The following is a 25960-nucleotide window of genomic DNA, read 5'->3' as shown; positions in this document are numbered from 1 at the left end:
GCAGGCTGACATGATACAAGTGATTTAAATTAGGAGATATGGAGACAGGATCGATAGCTGCAAGCTGTTTCCAGTAACTGAGGAGTAAATATGGTCACACATAAAATGATTAACTATGAGACAGAATTTTTAGACAGGGAGTGGTCAAGTTGTGGAATTCTGTTCCAGGATTAGTGTTGGGAGTGGAAAATATTTGATCTTGTACGTTGAAATACGTTAGGTGAGTGCGCAAGGACAGACAGAAGATAAGGGAATTGCGGTGTGTAAGTATGATTCCAAATGTTTATTCACAATGAGTGAAAACACTGAGCCTTTGCTTTTTTGTTCACCATTTTCTATCTTCTGTGTACTTAGATTTAAATATGAGCTGTAAAGAAATGCCAGTATCTAAAAAAAATCACATATCTGTGTCTTTCCTATAGTTAACCACGATTTTCTTAAAAGATAAACATTTATGGAAATATAAGAATCAAGAAATTCTGTTATTATGTCCATAGTTCCCTGTTTGCATTTATGATGTACAGCCTAAACCCACTCCACATTAAATTTAGAACAAACTCATGTCTTCTGCAAATTCGGGTGCAGTAGCAATAAATTTTCTCTTAAATTGTCTAACCACCTGCCTTTTAAAGAAGTTGATAGCCATTGCTCTAATTATTAGCATCAAGTATAGGTCCTGGAAGTTTACAAGGAAATTCTCTTTTGGTCCAGAATGATTAAATTGCTACTGTTCTTCCTGGAGAAGAGATTATTTGGGTGAGATTAGATAGAGGTATTCACAATCAGTGGGGTTTTGTACAGAATTCAAAGAGAGAAACTTCCCATTGGTAGAAGAATTGACATCAACTTGAAGTGAAAAGCAAGTGGAACAATTGTGCAGTTGTCATGGCAACACTTCAACCAACCAGAGTTGACTTGACATTTTTGAATTTTAACAAAAGCTTGGGAAATAATTGTTCCCAGGTGCGTTGGCCTTGTCCAAATGTGGAGCAACAGGTAAGTATGCTTTAAAAACACTAGAGCTACTTGTTCAACCATCAGCTACTTCTCACTTGGTGAACCATTTAGTAAGAAACTCAAGAAGAAACCAGTTCATGAGTGGAAAAGGAATACCTGAGTGAAAATAAATGTCCAGTTTCCAGATTCTGGGATGGGTTAGGACAGACAGAGGCCAAATGGCCTTGTTCTGTGCTGTAACCATTTTGAGGCCAGAGTGGGATCAACTGATTTGCGCTTGAAAAGACCTGTCACAGGTAGGATGGGTTACGTGGCCTTCTTTAGAATTGTAACCATTCTATGACCCTAATCTCTTTGAAAGTGGACCAAGTTAACATTAGTAAGAGATTTGGGTCAAATGATAAATTTCTTCATTTCATGGTTTAAAAATGCCATCGAAACATTTAGAAAACTCATTTGACAAGAGATACGAGGTTCAATTAGTCTAATGTCTGTTTCTGTATCATTACACCAAAAAAAGTGTTTTCTTCTCTGGCTAGTTTACTGTCAGTGAGTCTTTTACTTGAGCTGAACTGAGAGTTAATGTTTTCTACTTCATCCTGTTGCTGCCTGCTTTGCCTGTCATTGTAATGTTTCAAGAAGCTTTTCTTCCGATATTTGGGGACATCAAAAGTGTTTGCTAACAACAGTGTTCACAATGTCTTCCTGAAATGTCAGATATTGAACTGAACACACTGGCATTGTTTGAGATACGTGCAAAATGTCTACTCTTATGCATTCACATTCTGTATGGCTGGCAGTACATCCATCACTCAGCATGGGACCTGCACATAGTTCTAACTAATGCTTTTAGGCAGTTTTTGCTCAGAAGGAGCATCAAAAGAAAATCTGCTAATACTTATGGGAAAAAATAGTTTTCAACCCATGGTTGTTAAATTCCCAATACCCTCTAATATTCTCTTTTCTTTGCAACTAAATCTTTTTTAAAGAATTTATAGACTCCACTTCAACAATGGCTTGCAGCAAAGAACTCCACATTCTAACCTCCATGTGCGAAAGGTTTTTTTTAATGTCCTTTTTAATCTGTGTTTGAATGGAAACATGTTCCAATGAAGCAATATCAGTAAATCTGAAAGCCCAACTTTTGTCCCATATTATGAAATTGAATGTACACTTGAGACTCTAGTTCTGCTGCTGTTCTTCTAGCTATTTCTTGCAAATGCCGAGACAATACAATGTGCAATAATGTCACTCACTTATTTTCATTTCCAAACTAAACTATTGATGCTATTTCTTTAGCGATAGAATTTTGATTTTCTGAATAACAGCATTATGTACTAAGCAAAATTTATTTGTTCTATGAATAATTTCATAGTGCCCCAAGGTTACATTCCATAATAATCTGGTACAAACAAATGGTTCAAATCAGTTCCACTGTAGTCTTCAATCAGTTGTGGTCCTGAGATGTGTAAATTACATGTGATCTCATCATGTCTGTTGTAATGGGCCATTTAATCTTCATTCTCTTTTCCATCTGCAGCAGTAGGAAGTAGAAACATTGAAACATGTAGAAATTTACTGGACAGAAGGAAATGATTTGGATGTCATGCCTGTAGCTCCCTTCTTTTTGTCCATAAGTTTCTCAACTCTTAAGAACCTGTTCAACTCCCTCATCAAATTACTTTTGTAATTAGGATTCCATAGACATTCAGGTAGAGTGTTCCAGATATTGGCAACTGTTTGAATGAAACAAATGCTCTTCATCTTCCCTTTTAATCTTTCATCAATGACTTCAAATCTCTGATCTCTGGTTACAGCAGCTACTGTCTTCAGGCTCTGTCACAAAGCTCCACTTCCTCACTACCAACTCCATCTTTTGCCTTGGGGACTAACTGGGGGTTGAGCCAGATGGTTTGCAACATTGGCCTCACTCTAGAATCCAAGAGGGCCTTCCTACCATATATCTGTAGCAAAAAAGGCCACTCAATTCACACTCCATAACATCACTAAACTTCAATCCTCCCTCACCTGCTGAACTACTTATTCATGCCTTTCTTACTTCTAGAATTAACTGTTTCCCAGGCACTCGTGGCCTATATTATACATTGCAGCCTTGATCAGCTTGAGGCCATTCAAAGTTTATTCCAAACTGAACGTGCCAGAGTGGTCTCAGGTTTCAGATAGTTTTGTGAGTTTATGATGTTTTTTGTTGCAGCTCAACAAGCTTTGTTTCTGACCGCTTCACCACTTAAACTCATACCAGGGAGGATCTGACTTCTGTGTATTGCGTGTGGCTGCACTGTTTTTGCTATAAATTATAAATTGGAGTTTCTTTGTTTTCTTCTGTGAAAATGATTTGACTGCAGTGGCAAAATATAACTTATGCATTGCCAATGGTCATTGAGCAAGTGAAGATGTCAGATGCATTCTGACATGCTGGTCTGTAATTCAGAGGAACTCCCAAAGTGTAGGTTCAATACCCACACTTGCTGAGGTTACCATGAAGGATTCTCCTTTTCAACCTCTCCCTCGCCTGAGGGAGGTAAGTCATCACTTGACATCATTTTCTCTAATGACAGACATGACAGACGCAGGCCTGTTGTCTGGTAAGATTATGGCAACTTTACTTGCATTGGCAGAATTCCTACCTTGATATTTTTATGTGGAGTTTAAAAAGAATGATACACAGCCACCAGGTGGTGCCAGGCAGCATGAATTGGGAAAACCTGATGAAAATAACGAGGCAACTTATCTGCTGGAGAAGAGAACAGACTAAATATGAAGGAAGTCAGTGAATAAAAAAAATCAGAGATTGAAACCAATAGGCTCTTACTTCTAGTACAGTGTTTTTGAGGGGCTGTTCTCCAATACTGGAAGCATTCAGGGGCCACATGTGGTTTGACCAGATATAGATTCCTCTGACTATTATTCTAACGTGTCTGTTCGCAGCTTAATACTCTCAACGTTTGTTGGACGCTGCTCCACATTGGGTGAACATATACCCAAAACAGTTTGATAGGGCTGTAAAGAAAATGTATCCAAAGCCCCTTGGAGAAGCACTTTCTGAAGTTGTGTGATTGTCGTAACGTAGGAATTCCCAGAAGGAAAAAACATTAAAACTTGCAAATGATACATGCTGGTCTGACTTGTTTTGTATCTCTCAGAACAAAGTTCCAGTACAAAAAGCATATTAATTTCTGAGTACAACCTTATTATTTTAACCTTTTTTTCAAAACCTGAGGTTGGGGATGGGAAACATGATTTTAAAATGGAAAGCAGGAAGTTTAGAGGGGGTTTGAGGAAAGAAAGTTTCAACCAGACGGGGTGGCGTTCTGAAGTGCACTGTCTGAGTTGAGGAAGAAAACCTCACAGCAGTTAAAGTGTTATAACATTCAAGGTCATGGGCCTTGTCCTAGAAAGTGGGTCTAGAGTTGATAGTAGTTTTGGTGATGCAGACTTGATGGGCTGAAGGGCCTTTCCTATACTGTATGATTCTATGATTTTCCGATTCCCAGGAGTGTGCACTGCATTGCCAGCTGCTTCTGACTGGGCCCATGTAACTCAACAGCTTGAGATAAATGTCCACATAAGCACCTACTCTGAGCACCAATTGAGGGCACCCACTGTGAACAACTATTGAGAGCATTCCTTCAGTTCTACACTGCAGTGATAGCCAGGGTTTTGTGCTCCAGTCACTGGTGTGGAACATGTGCCCAGAATATTTTTACTCTGTGATAAGAGTGAAGGTATACTTTGAAAAGATACCACAGAGCAGCATCCAGGAATAGTGGCCAACATTCCTTCTTCAACAGACACCGTAGAATTTTACATGGAGAAGAAGGTAATTCCGTCCATCACACCCATTTGCCAGGTCTCTAGCAAGCCATGCACTCAGTGCCAATTCTCTGTGCCTCCTCGATATGGCACTTATTTAATGTCAGCAGAAGAATAAAGAATCAGTTAGGAAAGCTTACCTTTGATATAGTCCATGTCAAGCCTCAATCAGAAACAGAATCAGAGAAATGAATTGGATAAATATTGAGAAAATAAATTAGTTAGGATGGTTTGCCCCACTTCAAATAGAACCATGGCCATGCTTAGCAAATAGGGCATGATATCTTAACCAAATATCGACACTATGCTCTCGCTGTAAGATCATTGCACCAATATCTCTTTAAGTGGGACTCACAGTGTTACTTTGTTTGGAAGAGTTAAGCATATAAAATACAAATAACAATTGAACTTGCAGTAGCTTCAGAAACAGTAGAGTTACACAAGTTTGCTGCTACAAACAAAGGAGAATGAGAATAAGAGATCAAAGGAATCTCCTAAAGACGCAGATGCCACACACATATGAGCACCCTGTGTATCTTTTCCTTCATGAGAGAAACATATAGTCTAGAAATTTCAGAGTGTAAAAAAAGTCACACGTAAAGAAAGATTGAAAGTTGACCAAATCTAAACTTACAAACTCAAGGAGACACTTTAAAGACAAGAGGCCCTTCAATCAAGATGGAGGCTTTTACAATTTCTTCCAGAGATATGAGCTGCAATTGGTGTTTGACTGTGCAAGATGTTTGGGTGTTACAGTTGTGATTTGTTTGAAAGTCTGTGGAAGGTTCAAAGAATTGCTGGAGACCTGCTTATACGTACCTCATCAGCATATATCAACTGCTGATTCCTGCAGTATGACAAGTGACTGTGTGTTAAAATTCAAGAATTCATCACAATTATGCATGCTTGAAGAAATGGAATGAGCCAAACTGATATTACATGTTTCACCGTATTGTTTAAGTTTTGTCACATCCGTTGTCAATCCAAGCTGTCACAGACTCTACAGACACAGCCTTCTATGCCGATATGGGATGAATGACCTTCCGACATCAATTCTCTACAAATCAATCCAGCTCGTACCTCAAGTTGTTGTCCCTTGAATATCAGTTCTAATTGGACAGATAGTTCATCTCAAAAGGAAAATTAATGACTAAGATATTTAGACACCTCTGATTTGGTCCCTGTTCAGTCTTGGAGAATGATAAATGCAGTTCCTGCTCTAGTGACTCACCTGTCGCGACGAGATCAAGTTCCTTCCACACAACCCTTAAGTCGCATGCACTGGACTTGATGCAACTGATTTGTCAAGCCTGATTCAGTACTCTCCCTCAACTTGTCCTATCCCATCAGTGAATGGTCAAGGATGTTTCCATCTTGGTTAATGCTTTGTAGATATTGAGTATAGAGACTATTACTCCAGTAGATGGTGCTCTGTATATTTCATCTCATCATTGTCCCTGCAATTCTTGCCACGTTGCCCATTGGTAAGCAACAAATAGCATCCTTGTGTTCCTTTGTTGTCCGGATGAAGATCTCTGACACGGTAAACAGTGAGGCTTTGTGGAACTTCTTGGATCCTTTGTTAGAAAATGTATAATAATTTCACAATGGAATGATGATCAGAGGCACTGACTGCGATAAATCCACTGTCCCTTTTTGATGTAAGACGTGGTGTGAGGCAGGAGTCCTTATGGTCCTTATGTTTTTCAATATATTCTTTGTTGTCATTCTTTCTAGGCTTTTCATGAAAATGTTAATGAAATACACATGCAATTCAGAAAAGATGATAATTTCTTTAACCTGTATTGGAGGCGATACAATGGGAAGTGTTGTGTGCTGACGTTTGTGTTCTGTGCCATATTCTAAACACGACCTTTATTGGACCATTGACTGTTCTTCAAAACTGTTTGGTGATGATGGACTGCCAGCAGTTTAAGTAAAACACAGACATTCCATCACAGCCAACACCAAACTCTGATTATACCCCTTCTATTATAACTGTTGATGATACAACACTGAAGGGCTGGAGATAATTTTACCTATCTCATAAGCGCAATCTCCAGGAGTATCAGCATTGTAAGTGAAGTGGCAATTAACATTAGGAGAACTTGTTCCCTGATCCGTGCTGAGCTTATTTTTCTTGGAGAGGAACAAAGTTTGCTTCTAAACGCAAGATTAGTGTTTCCTGAATTGAAATTGAAAAACAGTTAGTGCATCTCACATTGAACTGCTTTTCAATTTCAATTCAGGAAACACTAATCTTGAGTTTAGAAGCAAACTTTAGGCCCAAAACGTCAGCTTTCCTGCTCCTCTGATGCTGCTTGGCCTGCTGTGTTCATCCAGCTCTACATCTTGTTATCTCAGCTTCTCCAGCATCTGCAGTTCCAACTATCTCTTCTTAGATTCTATTGAGTTTAGGAAAAAAATAATGGTTTGAAATGATTACTGTACCTGTCATAACCCAATATAAACATCTTAATATTAATACTGTAAGGATTTGCAGTCATCTGCTTTTTGACAACATTTTGGATTTATTCACTTTTCCAGAAGGACTCTGAGCATTTTTTAAAAAGCTCTTCACAAAAGTAGCCAACAGCCACTTACATCTATGTTAAAATACAAATTCAAAAATGATGCTATTCATGTCTGTGAATTAAACACCTTATATCACAACTGGCTTGGAGAGTTTTTTTTCTGTTGGAGAGTCCCTTGTTTTATTTAGTCTTTCAGACAAGATTTAAGGGGTGTTGGGGGCTGCAGTTTGTGGGAGTTCTGGCCAGCAGACAACTCCAGCCTTTCCAGAAATAGCACAAAAAGCAATAGTCGACAAAATCCTTCAAATCCACATACAGGACAGGCGATCCATTATCAGTAAATATTCTCAGACCAGTGCCCCCCAGTACCATGGCACTGGGTGTAGTCAATCAACCGTATTGGATGGGTCACATTGTCTGCATGCCTGAACGAAGACTTCCAAAACAGGTTGTCTACACTGAACATCGTTGTGGCAGGCAATCACCAGGAGAAAACACTTCTCATACATTCACAAAGCCTTCTTGAAACATCCAATCTCCTCACCAACTCATGGGAATCTCTCACCCAAGATCCCTAATCTGAACAAGAAGCATCCACAAAGGAGCCAAGCATTCTCGGTGTCTCTGACAGGCCAAGATGAAGATTAAGCAGAGGTATTGTGCGCAATCTTCAGAAAGCACCGGCTGCACCACCCGCAGCAAGCTTTGCAAATAAAATAACGGACTATTAATCAGCTAATGACCCACAGCAACAAAGTGGCAGTAAGTCATCCTCGATCCCAAGGGACTGCAAAGATCAAAAATATATTTGACCCGAAGAAAAGCATTACCGACTGAGCCAGGTGAAATATTTGACAAATAAATGCTAAGCTGTAATGAACACATGATGAGTTTGGGCAGCATAGCTATTCTTCAATCAGATTATTGTTATTATTCATTCATAAATACTATACTGAATAGGGGATACGGCAGCAAGAAGTATTGCTATAATTCAGCTGTGAGTTTCTGATTCATTTTTAAAGTTTATGGCAGTCAGCAGAAACTGGGGATCAACTGTAGCTGACACCATGGCCTCTGGCCTTTTTCTATTGTACATATGGAGCACCTCTTCCATTTTACTGCTGATACCGTGTTATTTCTGTCACTTTGCAATGGTTTGCAGAATATCAGCCGTCAAGCCTTCAGGTCAACAAACCGACATTAGGAATACTTTTAAAACTGTAGACAAATCAACAATTTGATTCTGCAGTTCAATTCACACCGGTTTACATTTTTCTACTTGCTTTGAAGTAAAACTACAATATTTTTCAGGGGAACAGCCAATTCTGGGGTCGCAGAGTCAGTTCCTTTCTGGTCTGATTGACTGCATTACAAGTTATTCGTTCTAAATCAAAGAACTTAAGTGCATGGTACGCCCATGTGCATTCATATCCTGGAAAAGCTACAGCTGGGCCCAAAATATCCATTAAAGTAAAATGATTGGGCACTGAAAACTTGAAATAAAAACAGAAAATGCTAGAGGTACAGCAGGCCAGGGAGCATGTGTGAAGGGAGAAACAGGGCAATGCTTCTAAGCAATAATCCTTCACCAGCAAGTTAAAGTTAATAATGCAATAGTTTTTAAGGCAGCAAAAAGAGAGGAGAGTCAAGCATGAACAAGGTCTGTAATCTTGTTGGAAAACAATATGTTTAAGTAACAAGAGATAACAAAGTGTAGATGCTGCTGGGCCTGTTGTGTTCATCCAGCTCCACACTTTGTTATCTCGGATTCTCAGCATCTGCAGCTCCCATTATCTCTGATAACAAGGTATAGAGCCGGATGAACACAGCAGGCCAAGCAGCGTCAGAGGAGCAGGAAAGCTGACATTGCAGGTCTGGACCCTTCAGAACCGAAACGTCAGCTTTCCTGCTCCTCTGATGCTGCTCGGCCTGCTGTGTTCCTTCATCTCCACACCTTGTTCTCTCAGATTCTCCAGTATCAGCAGTTCCTACTATCTCTGGTTAAGTAACAAGCTTTGGTTTTGCAGTGATGAAGGGAGTGGTAGAGGGACAAGTCAGGTAACGAAAGATATACCTAAAGGAGGTGTGAATGGCAGATTAATAATCAAATGTTATCAGAAAGGGAAAATAAGATTACAACTGAAACTTGCAAATAAGGGGACACAAAAAATGGCAACAATCTGAAATTGTTGAAATAAGTATTGAGTCTGGAAGGCTGCGTTGCCTGATCCGCAGATGAGGTGTTGTTCTTCATTCTGATACAGATCATCCGTAAAATAATACAAGAGGCTAGGGGAACAGAAGTCAGCATAAGGTGGAGGTAGAGAATCAAAATGGTGGATGAAAGGAAACTGGGGTCGTGTTTGCAGACTGAATGGAACTGTCCCATAAATCCCGTTTAAGAATGATTTTCCCAATGTAAAGCAGAGCTCAAAGTGAACAGCAAATATCGTATATACCATTGTACGTTCCTATAAACAGCTGGAAAATTGCCTTGGGCTGGGATAGTAAAAGAGAGGTGGTAAAAGGACAAAGTGTTGTATCTGCTTGCTTGCATAGAAAGATGCGATAGGATGGGAAGAGGGTGTTGGGTATGTTGGGTGTGATTGAGGAGTGTAGCATGGTGGCACAGAGGGAATAATTCCTCCAGAATGTTGAAAGTGAACTGGGGCTGGTGGGAAGAACTAATTCAGAGATAGTAAGAACTGGCCAATGCTGGAGTCAGAGAGAACACAGTGTGGAGCTGGAGGAAAACAGCTGGCCAGGCAGCATCATAGGACCAGAAAAGTGATGTTTCACATTGAGATACTTCTTCAGAAATGGGGAGGGAGAAGGGAGCTCTGAAATAAATAGAGAGGAGAGGTGGGGCTGGGGAGGGCCGGTAGGACGGTTGTAGATGAGTGCAAGTGGGGAGTGGTGGGGATTAGTCAGTGAGGTGGGACGAGCGGATAGGTAGGAGAGAAGATGGATAGGTTGTGTCACGTCAGGGAGGTGGGGCTGAGATGGAGAGTTGGTCATGGGATGAGGCTGGAGGGGGGCAGATTTTGAATCTGGAAAATCCATGTTTAGACTGTCAGCTCCCAAGGCAGAATATGAGATGCTGCTCCTCCAGTTTCCGGGTGGTGTCATTGTGACGCCGGAGGAGGCCCAAGAAGGACATGTCACCCAGGGAGTGGGAGGGAAATATCTCTTTGGTTGTGGGATTGGATTGGAGGTGGCGGAAGTGGCAGAGAATGATACTTTGGAGACGAAGGCTGGGGTGATATGTGAGAGGACAGGGGGGGATTCTGTATTTTTGTTGGGGGGAGGGGATGTAAGGGCAGAGGTGTGGGCAATGCAAGAAATGCAGTTGAGGGCATTTTCAATCACCAGTGGGGGGAGGCTGCCTTCCTTTTAATAAGAGGTCATCCGCGATGTACAGGAGTGGAACGCATCACCTTGGGAGCAGATGCAGCTGAGGCAGAGGAAGTGGGTGTATGGGATCATATTCTTGCAGGATGTTGGGTGAGACAAGGTGTAGTCCAAGTGGCTGTGAGAGTTGGTGGGCTTGAAATGGATGTCTGTTTCGAGGTGGTCACCAGCGATGGAGACAGAGAGGTCCAGGAAAGAGATGGAGGTATTGGAGATGGTCCAGCTGATTCTCTGGGACTGCTTTCTCCATGACTCCCCCGTCCACTCCACACTCCCCAATAACCCCACCACCCCCAGCGCCTTCACCTGCAACCATCGGAAGTGCTACACCTGCCCCTACACCTACCCCCTCACCTCCATTCAAGGCACCAAATAAACCTTCTACATTAGACAGGCGTTCACCTGTACATGCATCAATGTTGTCTATCGCATCTGCTGCTCCTGATATGGCCTCCTTTTCATCGATGAGGCTAAGCAGAAGCTTGGAGACTGCTTTGGACAGTACCTGTGCTCTGTTCACAACAATGTCACAAATGATTTCAACTCCCACTCCCACTCCCTGGGTGACATGTCCATCCTACTATCTCAAAGGAGTCAAGTTAGGTAAAGGGGAAGCACAACGAGATCAAGGTGTTCTTGTACATCAGTCAATGAAAGCAAGCATGCAGGTACAGCAGGTAGTGAAGAAAGCTAACAGCATGCTGGCCTTCATCACAAGAGAAATTGAGTATTGGAGCAAAGACGTCCTTCTGCAGCTGTACAGGGCCCTGGTGAGACTGCACCTGGAGTATTGTGTGCAGTTTTGGTCTCCCAATTTGAGGAAGGACATTCTTGCCATTGAGGGAGTGCAGTGTAGGTTCACAAGGTCAATTCCCGGAATGGCGGGACTATCATATGTTGAAAGATTGGAGCGCCTGGGCTTGTATACTCTTGAGATTAGAAGGATGAGAGGGGATCTGATTGAGACATATAAGATTATTAAGGGATTGGACACTGTGGAGGCAGGAAGCATGTTTCCGCTGATGGGTGAGTCAAGGACCAGAGGACACAGTTTAAAAATAAGGGGTAGCCCATTTAGAACAGAGTTGAGGAAAGACTTCTTCACCCAGAGAGTGGTGGATATATGGAATGCTTTGCCCCAGAAGGCAGTGGAGGCCAACTCTCTGGATGCTTTCAAGAAAGAGATAGACAGAGCTCTTAAAGATAGTGGAATCAAGGGTTATGGGGATAAGGCAGGAACAGGATACTGATTGTGGATGATCAGCCATGATCATAATGAATAGTGGTGCTGGCTCGAAGGGCCGAATGACCTACTCCAGCACCTATTGTCTATTGTCTATTGCCCTGGGCCTCCTCCAGTGCCACAGTGACGCCACACGCAAACTGGAGGAGCAGCACTTCATATTCTGCCTTGGGAGCCGACAGCCCGATGACATAAACATGGATTTTACCAGTTTCAAAACCTCCCCTTCCTCCAACCTTGTCCCATGACCAACTCATCCCCACCTCCTTGACCCGACACACCCATCCATCTTCTCTCCCACCTATCTGCTCCATCCATCCCACTGATCAGTCCCCACCACTCCCTACTTGCACTCACCTATCAAAATCCCACCTATTTTTCCCAGCCCTGCCCTTCCTATCCATTTACTTCTGAGCTCCCTTCCCCCTCCCCATTTCTGAAGAAAGATCCTGACCGGAAACTTTCAACTTTCCTGCTCCTCTGGCGCTGCTTGGCTCGCTGTGTTCCATCAGCTCCACACTGTGTTACCTATGGGGAGAAATAATGTTGTGTAGTGGCAACAAATTAGAGGTGGTGGAAATGGGAGAGAATGATCCATTTAATATGAAGGTTTTTCGATGGAGGTGAGGACAAAGGGAACCTATTATAGTTATAAGTGGGTGGGCAAGGAGTGAGAATAAGAATATAGGACACTGTCAACTACAATCATTGATTGAGGAAAAGGAAGACAGGTCAGAAACACCAGTGAGGAAGTGAAGTCAAGGCAGCTGTGGAAATCTGTCAGAGAGCTGCAGTTTGTCCTACGGGTACACCAGGCAATGACAGTAAACACTTCTCAACTCCCCTTTTTTGATAATATTAGAGTTGGACCTGAGAAAATGATGAGACTGAATGAGGGAAGCAGAGAAATTGAAATCCCAGATATCATGCTGACAGCTCTCGATGAAAATTTAAGATATTTACCCAGATATTTTGCATATCGTCAACATTGCACAGCATTCCCTTGGGTTTGGAAAATAATTTTGCACAAACAGCAACATATGCTTATATTACACCTTTAGTGAAGAAAAATTTGCCAATGAGTGGAGAAGGTGCAGATAAAATGAGGTCAATGCAGTAGATGATGTTTTGAGGAGGTAATGCAATAGAATCAGAATACTCGATAATGTAGTGAGCAAAGGCTGCAAATAAAAAAAAACTTGCTGATTTTATTTTCTTCAAAGTTGTACATTCCAGAGTCAAGAATGATTATCAATTCCTTTTGGAAACATTTCCGTACAATTATTTTAGTTATCAACCTCGTTTATTTGCACAGGCAGCAATGAGTTGAAATTGGAGATTGGATTTCTGCTTCTAGTGTGAATTCACTTTTCCACAATTGCATTGCAAGTACAGTTTCTATGTTAGGGTTAATTTCAAACTCACTCGTTTATCAACCGGGCAGCAAAGAAATCAGCTTTATTGCGAGTCTGTATTATTTTTTCTGCCACTTGATCTTTCTAATCTCTTGTAAAAAATGTGAAAAATTAATATACACAGAGACAAAACTGTGACAATTACCGAGCAATTACTGGCTGATGTACCTTTTACACTCAATTCCTTTGGTTGCTGACAATTAAACGTCTGTTGTCATTCATCATCCTGCATTGTCCTGTAGTAACTCTCGAGTATGCTGATGCCACACAGCAAGCCGAGTGTGAGCTGTTGCTATGGCAGCTTTGGATAGTGATAGGGGATGTCAACCTGCCGTTCCAATTTCTTTTTAAAAAGTGGCCTTATTTGGAATTTATTAAAGGTTAAATTTAGGCTTCAACCAGTTTCTGACTCTGCTCAGGAGGGAGAAGGTTCAGGATTTCATGGATGCAATAACTGCAGGAAGAGGGAATCAAGCGATTGGCCTGTCCTCATTGACTTCCATCATGTATACATTAGATCTAAAAATGTCCTCTGACAGACATTGACAATGGGCTGCAGTGGACAATAATTGTGCTCAGCTTGCTAATTAGAAATAACAACCTAAATCTTGATAACAAAATCAAAATATTGCAGACGCTGGAAATGTGAAATAAAAGCCGGAAGTGCTGGAGAAACCCGGCAGTCTGAAAAGGGCTATGGAGAGAGAAAAACAGAGATAACATTTCAAGTCCAACATGTGAGGAACTTGCATAGTTTGACATAGAAAATAGGGAGGTATTGGAGGCTTAAAATATGGACAAATTCACTGGCCCTGATGAATTGCATCCTCGGCCACTGTGGGAGGAAATGCAGGAAACTGCAGGGGCTCTGACACAAGTTTTTAAATTCCTTTCTGGCCATGGGGTAAATGCCAAAGGACTGGAGAATGGCTAATGTTGTTCCACTTTTCAAGAAAGATAGTAAAGTTGAATCAGGAAATTATAGACTGATAAGTCTCCCGTCAATGGTGGGGAAACTGTTGGAGAAAATTCTGAAGGAGCAAATTAATACTCATTTGGAAGGGCATGGGTTAATTGTTGATAGTCAGCATGGTTTTGTCAGAGGGAACTCATGCCTAACAAATTTGTTCATGATTTTTGAAAATGAGATCATGTGTATAGATATGGGAAGTTTGGTTAATGTAGTTTATATGCATTTTAACAAAGCTTTTGACAAGGTCCCACATGGAAGATTTTTTCAGATAGTTAAAGCACATGGAATTGAGGGAAACTTGGTGAGATGGATCAGCAACTGGCTTAGTAATAAGGTGTAAAATGTAATTGTAGAACGCTGATCAAGTAACTGAAGGCTGGAGTCTGTCGGTATACCACAAGATTCAGTACGCTTTTTGTTACAGATATAAATGACGCAGATGAAAATGTAGGGGAATGTTAAGCAAATTTTTAGATGACACCAAGATTGGTAGAGTGATTGATAGTGAAGGAGATGGTTGTAGGTTACAGGAAGATATAGATGGGTTGGTTAGGAGGGCAGACCAGTGGCAGATGATATTTAACCCTGATAAGTGCGAGGTGATGAACTTCAGAAGAAGAAACCAGATGAGGGATTATCTAATGGATGGCAGGACAGTGGATAGGTCAAAGAAACAGAGGGATCTTGGGATAATTTTTCACAGACCACTGAACTCAGCAGAGCACATGAATAGGATAGTTAAGAAGTGTATAACAGCAAGGAGGGAATGTTCAAGTTGGGCAGAGCATTAGTTAGGCCACAGCTGTATACACTTATGGTCATCTCACTACAGGAAAGACTTGATAACACTGGAGGGGGTACAGAGGAGGGTCACCAAGGTGTTGCATGGGATGGACAAATTGAGCTAAAAGAGAGACTTAGCTTGGGTTTTTTTAGAGCAGAGTAGGCGGAGGGGGTACATGATTGAGGTGCATAAGATTATGAGGGATATGGACAGGGAGCAACTATTTCCATTGGCTGAGGGGGTTATTCACAACAGGGCATAGGGTTGGGGCAGGAGATTCAGATAGGCTTTTGAGAAAAGGGTTTTCACTCAGTGTGCAGGGGGAATCTGGAATGCACTTCCTGGGAAGGTAGTGGGGGGCGGAAACCTTACAACATTTAAAAAAAATTGCATGAGCATTTCAAATATCATGACATTCAAGGATTTGGGACAAGTGCAGGAAATGAAGATTTACGCACCTTTACTGGTAGTTATATTGGTGCAGACTCAAAGGGCCGAATGGCCTTTTCTACACTGTACGATTCTCTGATTCTACGACTTTTGCAGAATGCGGTCATATTGGATTTGAGGCATTAGCTCTATTTTCTCTCCAGAGATGCTGCCGGAACTGCTGAGTATCTCTAGCACTTTCTGTTTACAGCCTAAACCTTGAAACTGTTAAAGGTAAGGATGTTATCCCACTACTACATTAGACAGAGGTAAGCAGGGATGAGTTTAACCCAAGCGTCACCATGGCAAGGCTGAGATGGCACAACCTTCATGGTAACCTCAAGCCAGTGCAGAAATTAAACCTCTATTGTTGGCATTGTGAGCCAGCCATCCAGCCTTCTGAGCTACATAAACCCCACTTAAAGCTATTATGACAGAGACAGCAATCTTACGTCTCTGCAAGATAAATGAAGACCTCATGCCTAATGCTCTTTGCAACTTGTGGCCCGTAGCTGTTGCAAAACAATGCCTGTCAGTTGGTTTCATCAATATTTCTGCCTTGATGCAGTGAGTGAGCCAGTGTCATACTATGTCTCCACACATTATGGACTTGAGTGTGGTAAATGAGTGAAATGGGTTTCGACCCTACTTCTTTACAACTGAAAACATTTGAAAAGGGGCCTTACTGCAAGTTTTTCTGGTTGACGAAAGGTCTCTTGACTGGAAATGTTAATTCTGCTTTCTCTCCACAGGTGCTGCCAGACCTGCTGAGTCGTTCCAGGAACTTCTGACTTTGTTTCTGGTTTCCACTATCTGCAGCTCTTTATGTTTTCTTTCCCCTCATATTTGGTTCGAGCAGTGATCTCATCATATTGTCAGCAACTGGAATTGTAGACCGTGAACTCATGGTCCATGTGACTTTTGGAACTGCTTTCTTGGTTTCCAGGGAGAAAATTTCTGTCGTTTCTTTTTCTTCCCATCTTGAATCTGGGTTGTTTGTACTTTGGTTCACTTTTTTTTTGAGATTGTAAACCGGTGTTTGGCTAGGTGGGTGGGTTAATGGAAGTGACAATGCTCCAGTCATCCTGTGTATGTGGCAGCATTGATGGGTCAAATGGCCAATTTACACCCATCATTTTCATACTAATATTAATGTTTTATCCACTTTACCTCTGCTATTCTAATGTCGATGCTAACCTGTCTAACATAAATGGGTTAACAGCACTAACAAATATCAAATCTGCACTCGGTTCTTATGGAAAATTGCTTAGTGCACCTTCAAGGTGATAATGCATTGTCCTCATGTATTTTGTAAGAAAAAAAATACAATTTTAACAGCCGAAACCCATATCAAAGATGAATAATAGTTGCACTTCCATATCTTTAGAGACACAAACATAAAGCACTTGTTTGCATGCAATCTCAGAGTTCCAGAAATGAAAGCCTGTATGAATTATGCCAAAGATAAAGAGTTTTGAATAGGTCAGTGATCTTAAGGTTTTCCACACTTGTACTTATGACTGTCTTTTCATAAGCATTTTCAAACTAGTAATTAGTATGCAGATTAAGATATATATGCACAGTTCTAACAACATTGTGCCTGTGTGTTAGTTCATTGACTCATAATCAGAGAAGCCAAGGATGAATCATAAACACAACAGATGTTTAAGCTTGGCTGCCCTTTATTCAATGGATTTTGCAGTTTTCATTTGAATACTGAGATTTCAGGGGAATATCAACCCTGAGGCTTGTCCAAGGCTCTGGTTCAAGAATTATGAACTATCATTGACAATATTGATAGAGAATTCCATTGCAGACTTGATAGGCCGAAAGGCCTCCTTCTGCATCATAATATTCCTGTGATTTTCAACCAGCAGGATTTGGGATAGCACCTTTTAGTGACATAAGTCTAGATCTTACGTGACTTTGGCTAAGACTGAGCTACATTGAATTGTTTGGAGGGATTTTCAACATAAGGTCAAATGGGATTTCTCACTTGATTTTACCAAACTCGCCGCATTAATTACCCAGCCTGCCCCTCAGCTGTTTCTCATGAAAAATATCTGGCACATCTCACCACACAACTCCTGACTATGAACTACACCCCTGTCCCACGTAAACCCCCTTCGTGACCAGATTTCACTCCTTTCCGATCCTGCTGTGACCTTCTGTTTTTAGGTTCCTTCATACACTTGTAGTCTGCATGGTGCAGATGGAAGGATATAACTAAAAAGACAATGTACCATTGCCTGCTTTCCTTAATGGACCAAAAGAATGACCTCCACTTTCGGCCATGAGATCTTTTAAAAGCAGTGTAACTATGTCTTACTCACCTATAGGTTTTGTTGTTATGGAATGTATTCCATGCAGGAGCTGGTCTCTAACAAGTTAAAAATAATCAGATATTTAGACAATTTTTATTCATTTCTGAAGTATTTCATTATGCAGAATAGCACTAAAGCAGGGGGAGGTAGCAGCTGTTACTGATCTAATAGTACAATAGGACACATCAATTAAGTCGAGTTATCCATGACATGAATAGCGAGAGGTAAATCAGAAGGCAACCGCAAAGTTGTGAAGATAAAATGAGAACAGAGAGCTGCAGAAGTGAATGAAAGAATAAGTTGAGGGAGTATGAATATACAATTAATTGTGTTGAGGAAGTTACAACAATCCAATTAGTATCAACGATGACCTTTTTGTACATGCAGATTATTTTGTAAATTAGAGAAGCACCTACTTTTACCTCTGTAACATTATCCACTCCCAACCATTACTTCAGCCTATCGGGCCACCTTCTGACCACTTGTATCGATATTTTTGTAATGATCCTCTAAAATTGATTCTTCAGCTTTAACACTCATTATAACACTCATAACACTCATTATATAGGGGCAGCACGGTGTCTCAGTGGTTAGCACTGCAGCCTCACAGCACCAGGGACCCAAGTTTGATTCCACCCTCAGGTAACTGTCTGTGCAGAGTTTGCACATTCTCCCGTGTCTGCGTGTGTTTCCTCCAGGTGCTCCAGTTTCCTCCCACAGTCCAAAGATGTGCAGGCTAGGTGGATTGGCCATGCTAAATTGCCCATAGTGTTCAGGGGTGTGTGGGTTATAGGGGGATGGGTCTGGTTGGTATGTTCTAAGGGGCAGTGTGGACTTGTTGGGCCAGAGGGCCTGTTTCCACACTGTAGGGAATCTAATCTAGTCTAAAAATTTCTGTAAGTCTCTTTTAAGCACATTAAAAATATGATATAAGTTGTAGTGCTATTGTTTTTTTTCCCTTTTTTACTTCTTTTGTCATCTTTTTGTCTCTTATTTTAATTTTTTAGTTTGGCTTTTTTATTTCACCTTCTGAAGAGAGCACGGTCGTGCAGCGGCAGCAATGGCATTGGAATCTGGAGCGTGGCAGAGGTTGGAGCTGGCAGGACTTTGATGTTTGAGGAGGAGTAGTTGGTGAGCCCGGATGGTGGTTTAATGGTGAGGGACTCAGCCCAGCACGGAGGAGACTGTGCTCTCGTGGAGAGTGCGGACCCAGTGACCATGCTATCAAATTTGTCCAGGCTTAGTGGTTTTGTACTGCCTGATGCTGGATATATTTAATGTTTTCCCAACTGTTCTCCGATACCCAAGGAGGTGGTTAACAAATGGCTTGATGGGTTAAGGATTACTTTTCTAACACAGTGTTACGGCATTGAAAGCTTGCAGAATACCTCAGAAATTTGAAGCTGTTGGAAAGCCTTCTACACCTGCATTTATCTGAAAACAAAATGTATCTATCCATCCCACTTTGGGCAGAGTGGGTTAATTAGTCTAAATATCTCTGTCAATAAACCTTAAATTGACTGAACTATGCAGACAGTTCCTTGCTGATCTAGAAGAGGTGGGGCAAAAATTCTTGTATGTAATTACGTCAACACCCCGATGTGTCTTCTTTCTTTGCTGAACAAAGGAAAAGTCTACGTCTTTTGATGGATTTTACTTTTTGTGAACCAAACTTTTTGATATCAGTTTTCTCAGATTTTAGAACATTTCCTCAAATAATTTTGTTCAAAAGAATATGCTTCCAATCTTCCAAAATTTCAATTTTCCTTACTTTATTGTAATGCACCAATTCACACCAATGATAATTGAGGATGAGGAATTATTATCATCTGGAATTAAACATTTACTCTTACGTTAAAACAATTTTTGGAATTTCACTTCAGCCAGGGAATGAAATTCCAAAATCATGATCATTCAATCATAAAGGGTCTGAAGTTTATCCATACACTTCCTCTGTTTTTGGGCAAGGTGAAGAACGTGGCCCCTCTCCTCCTCATATTTCTGTGAATTTGCGTTCTGCCTTTGCCAGTTACAGCATTTGATTTGTAAATTCTACATGGGCTTGGAGAATCAGAACTCAGCCTTTACCTTTCCTGTCTTTCTCCAATCAATTCAATCTCTCCCATTACCTTGGGGAGGTAGGGCTGCTGGGTGTGGATCAAGCGACAATAATGCTAGCCCAACCTGCATTATTTTGAGATAATGGGAACTGCAGATGCTGGAGAATCCAAGATAATAAAATGTGAGGCTGGATGAACACAGCAGGCCAAGCAGCATCTCAGGAGCACAAAAGCTGACGTTTCGGGCCTAGACCCTTCATCAGAGAGGGGGATGGGGTGAGGGTTCTGGAATAAATAGGGAGAGAGGGGGAGGGGGACCGAAGATGGAGAGAAATGAAGATAGGTGGAGAGAGTATAGGTGGGGAGGTAGGGAGGGGATAGGTCAGTCCAGGGAAGACGGACAGGTCAAGGAGGTGGGATGAGGTTAGTAGGTAGATGGAGGTGTGGCTTGGGGTGGGAGGAAGGGATGGGTGAGAGGAAGAACAGGTTAGGGAGGCAGAGACAGGTTGGACTGGTTTTGGGATGCAGTGGGTGGAGGGGAAGAGCTGGGCTGGTTGTGTGGTGCAGTGGGGGGAGGGGACGAAGTGGGCTGGTTTAGTGATGCGGTGGGGGAAGGGGAGATTTTGAAACTGGTGAAGTCCACATTGATACCATTTGGCTGCAGGGTACCCAGGCGGAATATGAGTTGCTGTTCCTGCAACCTTCAGGTGGCATCATTGTGGCACTGCAGGAGGCCCATGATGGACATGTCATCTAAAGAATGGGAAGGGGAGTGGAAATGGTTTGCGACTGGGAGGTGCAGTTGTTTGTTGCGGATTGAGCGGAGGTGTTCCGCAAAGCGGTCCCCAAGCCTCTGCTTGGTTTCCCCAATGTAGAGGAAGCCACACCGGGTACAGTGGATGCAGTATACCACATTGGCAGATGTGCAGGTGAACCTCTGCTTAATGTGGAATGTCATCTTGGGGCCTGGGATAGGGGTGAGGGAGGCAAGTGTAGCATTTCCTGCGGTTGCAGGGGAAGGTGCCGGGTGTGGTGGGGTTGGAGGGCAGTGTGGAGCGAACAAGGGAGTCACGGAGAGAGTGGTCTCTCTGGAAAGCAGTCAGGGGTGGGGATGGAAAAATGTCTTGGGTGGTGGGCTCGGATTGTAGATGGCGGAAGTGTCGGAGGATGATGCGTTGTATCCGGAGGTTGGTGGGGTGGTGTGTGAGAATGAGGGCGATCCTCTTTTGGCGGTTGTGGCGGGGGCGGGGTGTGAGGGATGTGTTGTGGGAAATGCGGGAGACGCGGTCAAGGGCATTCTCGATGCATTATTTTGGGCATCTTTTGTGATTTTATGAAAGTTATACATGTTTTGTTGACTCTGTGTGAGCTCAAAGTACTAACACTAAGGCTTAATCATCTTAGTCATTTTCAGTTAACCACTCACTTTGTATGACGGATGTGTTCTTGGGATTGCAATTAGTTTTAATCATTTGGTAAGTTAGTTTCCTACATTTTCCTGCTAGGAATCATGTGAGGGCACCCTCCATTCCCCAGTTCCTTTCTTCCACGGCCGTTTTTTGTTGTATTAGTAGATTAACAGGTGGGCAGATTTCAATGGCTCCCTGCCCCACTACTGAAGTATGCCTTGGATTTTGTCTGTACCGAGGGAAAATTTGTCAGGTCTTGCGAGCCTGTCTGTTTTGGTAAAGCCCTATTATGTGGGTGACACTTTCAGAGGTCCACTCGCCCTTCCCTCATGGCCCTGACTTGGAGTGACTCCCAGTTTACTAAACCATCCAAGAGGCTGCTTGTCTTGCCTTTACGTCAAGATATCCCTTAATGTGGCCCATAACGTTGATCTGGAGTAACCCAGTCCATCTATTTTGCTGAAGTCCTACGATGTGCATGATCACTCTCAGAGCTCCCGTGCCCCACCCTTGAGTGTCTCCCAGTTTATTTAAACACCCAAGAGGCTGCTCTCCTTGCCTCTATTTCAGGACATTCCTTAAATTGGCCTGAGGCGGTCCTGGAGTCACGGCACTGATTAATCCACCACCTACTGCCCTTTGACACTAAGTGGACCCTTTCTTCTAAGGTTTGGATTTGAGATTGTAAGGGACAGTGAATGAGCCAGAGTTACAAGTCACTATTAAAAAAGGCATTGACCTAGTCTGGTCCCTTTTTCTATTGGTGGTCCATACTTCCTGTATAGCTTGCAGTGCCAAATTGTTGGGGTGGAATGACTAAATGAATCACTCGACACTAAGGTCCATTTCATTGTCAAATAATTTTATTATTGTACACTGGTGGGGAGAGAGCCTTTGGCAGCCCAGGAGCTTCTCCACTGAATAAAGGGAAATACACTTTCTATACATTGTTATTTTAGGTTGGCTTTGGTTGTTACAAAGCAATTGTATTATTAATTGATTATGCATGCATCCAATCAGGTTCATCATGTGGCTATATGAACAGTCCATTGACAGTTTTAGGTCATCCCATGATCTCATGATGTTTACCAGACCCCCTATCTATTATCCTTGGGCCTTTACAATATGTCTTATTCAACCACATTCCACACAGCACTCCATGATAATAAGAATAAGTCACTTCAATCTGCCTTAGACTGAAATTTTGCATGAATACAGTTATGACCCATAATGGCAGTACATTTAAAACTCCATTTTGATGTTTGATAGGTGCCCACACTTTGTTACATAACTTTGCTATAGAATACAAAATGTTACGACAGGTAACTCCACCATGGTTCTCTACACGAGCATCTACATCTGTTTCTGTGTAACAGAGCCCATTGTATACATTTTACAAGATCCTTTCTGTGTTATCTTTGTCTAATTACCTTGGATATATTCCGTCTATGAAGGCATCTAATTATTCTAGCTTACAGTTTCCAAACTGCGTAAGCTGCTGTTTCAGCTAAAAATCTTCCCCAGCCAGTTTATATCAACTGAAAACCACTTTCGGCCACTTAATGTTGCTTTAGCAAAATATTGAGGAGCAAACCTAACAGCCCTAACTGGTGCCATATACAGGACACCTAGTGAATGCTGCTGACTACCTTCGCAGTGACTCCTACCTTCAGGACCCAGCTAATGTCTCTAAATGCTGGTTAATGTGGAGGTGTCCTACAAATTGGCCACCTCCCTTAACGTGACATGATGCTGATGGCCTCACAGCTCAGACGTGTGGAGTTGGAACCTGATGATAGCCTTAAATGCAATAAATCTAGACGATTCTGACCTTTACCACTTTTATTACCTCCAGACCAGACTACTCTTAGCATGCTTCTCATCTCTCAAAACATAACCAATGAGGAAATGAAATAAAACAAATACGGGCATGGCTGAACCAAATCAGCCTTAATGTCCCATGTTATATCCATGTTGCTCACTTACGGCCTCCATGTTATGTTTTGCTTTGGTGGATGAATTGTCTTTGTGTCACAAGATATTCTACTCAGTCAGTGAAAATTGTGTTAACTCAGTCTATTGAAAATACCAGAGGGAACATGCTCAAGATGGGTAGTCCCATGGCGTTCCACATAAAAAATGCAAACTATTTGTAACAGCTGAGCTGTCAGTGGGAGAATATTAAGCATCGCAGAAAACAAAAGGGAAGCAAATTTTATCTACAAGTAAATTAAAGTGCAATAACTCTAAATAAAACACAGCAAAACAAAAATTACAGTTTAAGTTCAGAACCAAATGTTTTACGATGCGTTCTTACAATATGACTTAATGATTCATTCTTCATGTCCTACTAGAAACTAATCTAATCTAGTCTGTCAGCCACAGCTTAGTGGGAAGTTCTGCATGCAGACATAGTTGCAATTTTTTTGTGACATGCTTGAACAAAAACTGTCACTTCAGTGCCATAGCAAGAGATGGTTCGACCATGGGAGGTCTGTATTTTAGATAAGATTGTCCTCTCAGCTGGAAGTAAAACAAAATACTCAGAAGAGGAATTTTCCGGTATTCAGATTAATGTTTCACCTTCCGCCAACATCAGAAAAAATATTGAGGAAATTTGTTAGGATAGTGTCACTTTTGGTGGTGCTTCACAGACTGGGGATTCTCTAAAAGGCAGAATACCATAGGTTGCTTGCTTTGCAATCTGCATCTCATTCTTCAATTATATCACTGAGAACACTGGCTGCGCAGGTAGTTGCCCATGGTATTGTCTGCCCTCAAGGGAACAATGTGAGTCTGTGCAATGCAAATTGCATTCACTCGATCAACTTCCTCCTCCATTGTCTAGTCACCTGCTTAATTCCTGTTTGTCAGACCTTGCTGTGTGCGAAACATCTGCTGCATTTTCCTGCTGTAAAGCATGTTAGGATATCTTGAGGTCATAAAAAGCATGATATAAATGCAAGTTCTTAAAGTTTAGAGGAAAATTGTGTGTAAAATCCAGCTCTGTATTGTTACCATGATGTTTGCATGGAACATCTGTTAAGAATTTTAATTCAACAAACAACAAAGAATTCTTATTCTAAAGCCATTTTGATATACATTTTTCTCTTTTTATTTGTTTGATTCTTATTAGGTGATCCTCAATGTTGTTTCTCGTTGTGAGTCAGACAGAATGATTTTTATGAAGTGGACATGGTCATGCTCTGTGACAGAAGTAGGCTGTGTCCATTTTGTGTTACAAAATATTCAGTTATCCTTTCATAAGCAGTGCAGCCCGGCCAGCATAATCTCATTTTTAAATTGACACATTGGCTGTTTTTTTTTGATGGGTTTTCCTTTGTCCTTTGGGATATATAAGTGTATCGAATGTATAATTCTCAGGCAGTGCTACTTATTCATGATCCAAACACACCTGTGTGACATTAGATGGTGTGCGATCATACTTGTTAGCATCCAATAAGTAATATTTTATTTTGTGATCATCAATTTCCTACCCACTATATCATCAACTTATATTAATATAGCACCTTTAACATTTCCACATGTTCAGTTGTTATAAAATCATGGATTTGTGAGGACAGCAATGGAAACCCCAGGCCATACAAGAGGGATAGCGACTTAATATTTCAATAACTTTAATCTCAAGACGGTGAGGGAAATTATTTTAACATTTCTAAAAGTAACATTGGTGTGAGAGAGTTTCGGTCTACTTCAAACAGCAGGCCAGGCAGCACCAGAAGGGCAGGCAAGGCAATGTTTCTGGTCGGGACCCTTCTTCAGAAAAAGAAATGAAACTTCACATACTCTTGTGTAGTGTGACTGAACGGCATGTTTTTTTCTTTATTCATTCATACGACCAGGGCATCGCTGGCTAGGCAGCATTTATTGCCCATCCCTAATTGCCCAGAGTGCAGTTGAGTCAACCACATTGCTGTGTGTCTGGAGTCACATGTAGGCCAGTTCAGGTAAGGATGGCAGTTTCCTTCCCTAAAGGATATAAGTGAACCAGATGGGTTTTTCTGACATTTGACAATGGATTCACAGTCATAATCACCGTGATCATCATATTCACGGTCATCATCATATTGAAAATCTCAGAAGCACTTTACTCACACATTGACCTAAATCTTTTGTAATATCTTTAGTTCATATCTCAACATCAGGGAATACAGCAAAAGTGTGTTCCACATAGAATGATTAAGGCACTCAGTTCAAAGACTTTGAATAGGATAACAACAATTCAAATCCTGTTGTTAGTTTCAAACAACATCAACGACATTTAAGAAAAATACTTATTTTACTTCCATCTCAATTTATTTCCTTCAATAAAGCAATTTATTTGCTAAATATATGGGAGTAATTAGGAAAGTCTGATGAACAACTTTTCTGCAACTTCAAAAAAACAATAATTATTTCCATAGCGTACTTAACCATTTAGCTGCATATAATTGTACTGCATTTGGCATCTAGAAGGCATGAGGGCTCCCAATGAAGTCTGCCTTGGTACTGTGGGCATGAATAAACAGTGCTGGGAGAAGTCAGAGTTATGGCACCATGCAAACAATTTCTATTGCAAGCATGAGA

The 25960-nt window shown here is 41.5% G+C and overlaps 1 long non-coding RNA gene across 1 annotated transcript; it reads left to right on the top strand.

Annotated features, from left to right (window-relative positions):
* Positions 1 to 208: 208 nt before the first annotated feature.
* LOC125461217 (uncharacterized) lies at positions 209 to 19429 on the top strand. Its single transcript, XR_007249430.1, has 2 exons — positions 209 to 263; positions 18912 to 19429. It is a non-coding gene; the product is annotated as an uncharacterized LOC125461217 (long non-coding RNA).
* Positions 19430 to 25960: the final 6531 nt, after the last annotated feature.

This window comes from Stegostoma tigrinum, chromosome 19 (genome assembly GCF_030684315.1).
Source record: "Stegostoma tigrinum isolate sSteTig4 chromosome 19, sSteTig4.hap1, whole genome shotgun sequence".
Classification (NCBI taxonomy): Eukaryota; Metazoa; Chordata; class Chondrichthyes; order Orectolobiformes; family Stegostomatidae; genus Stegostoma; species Stegostoma tigrinum.
This window is presented reverse-complemented; position numbering and strand designations above follow the sequence as displayed.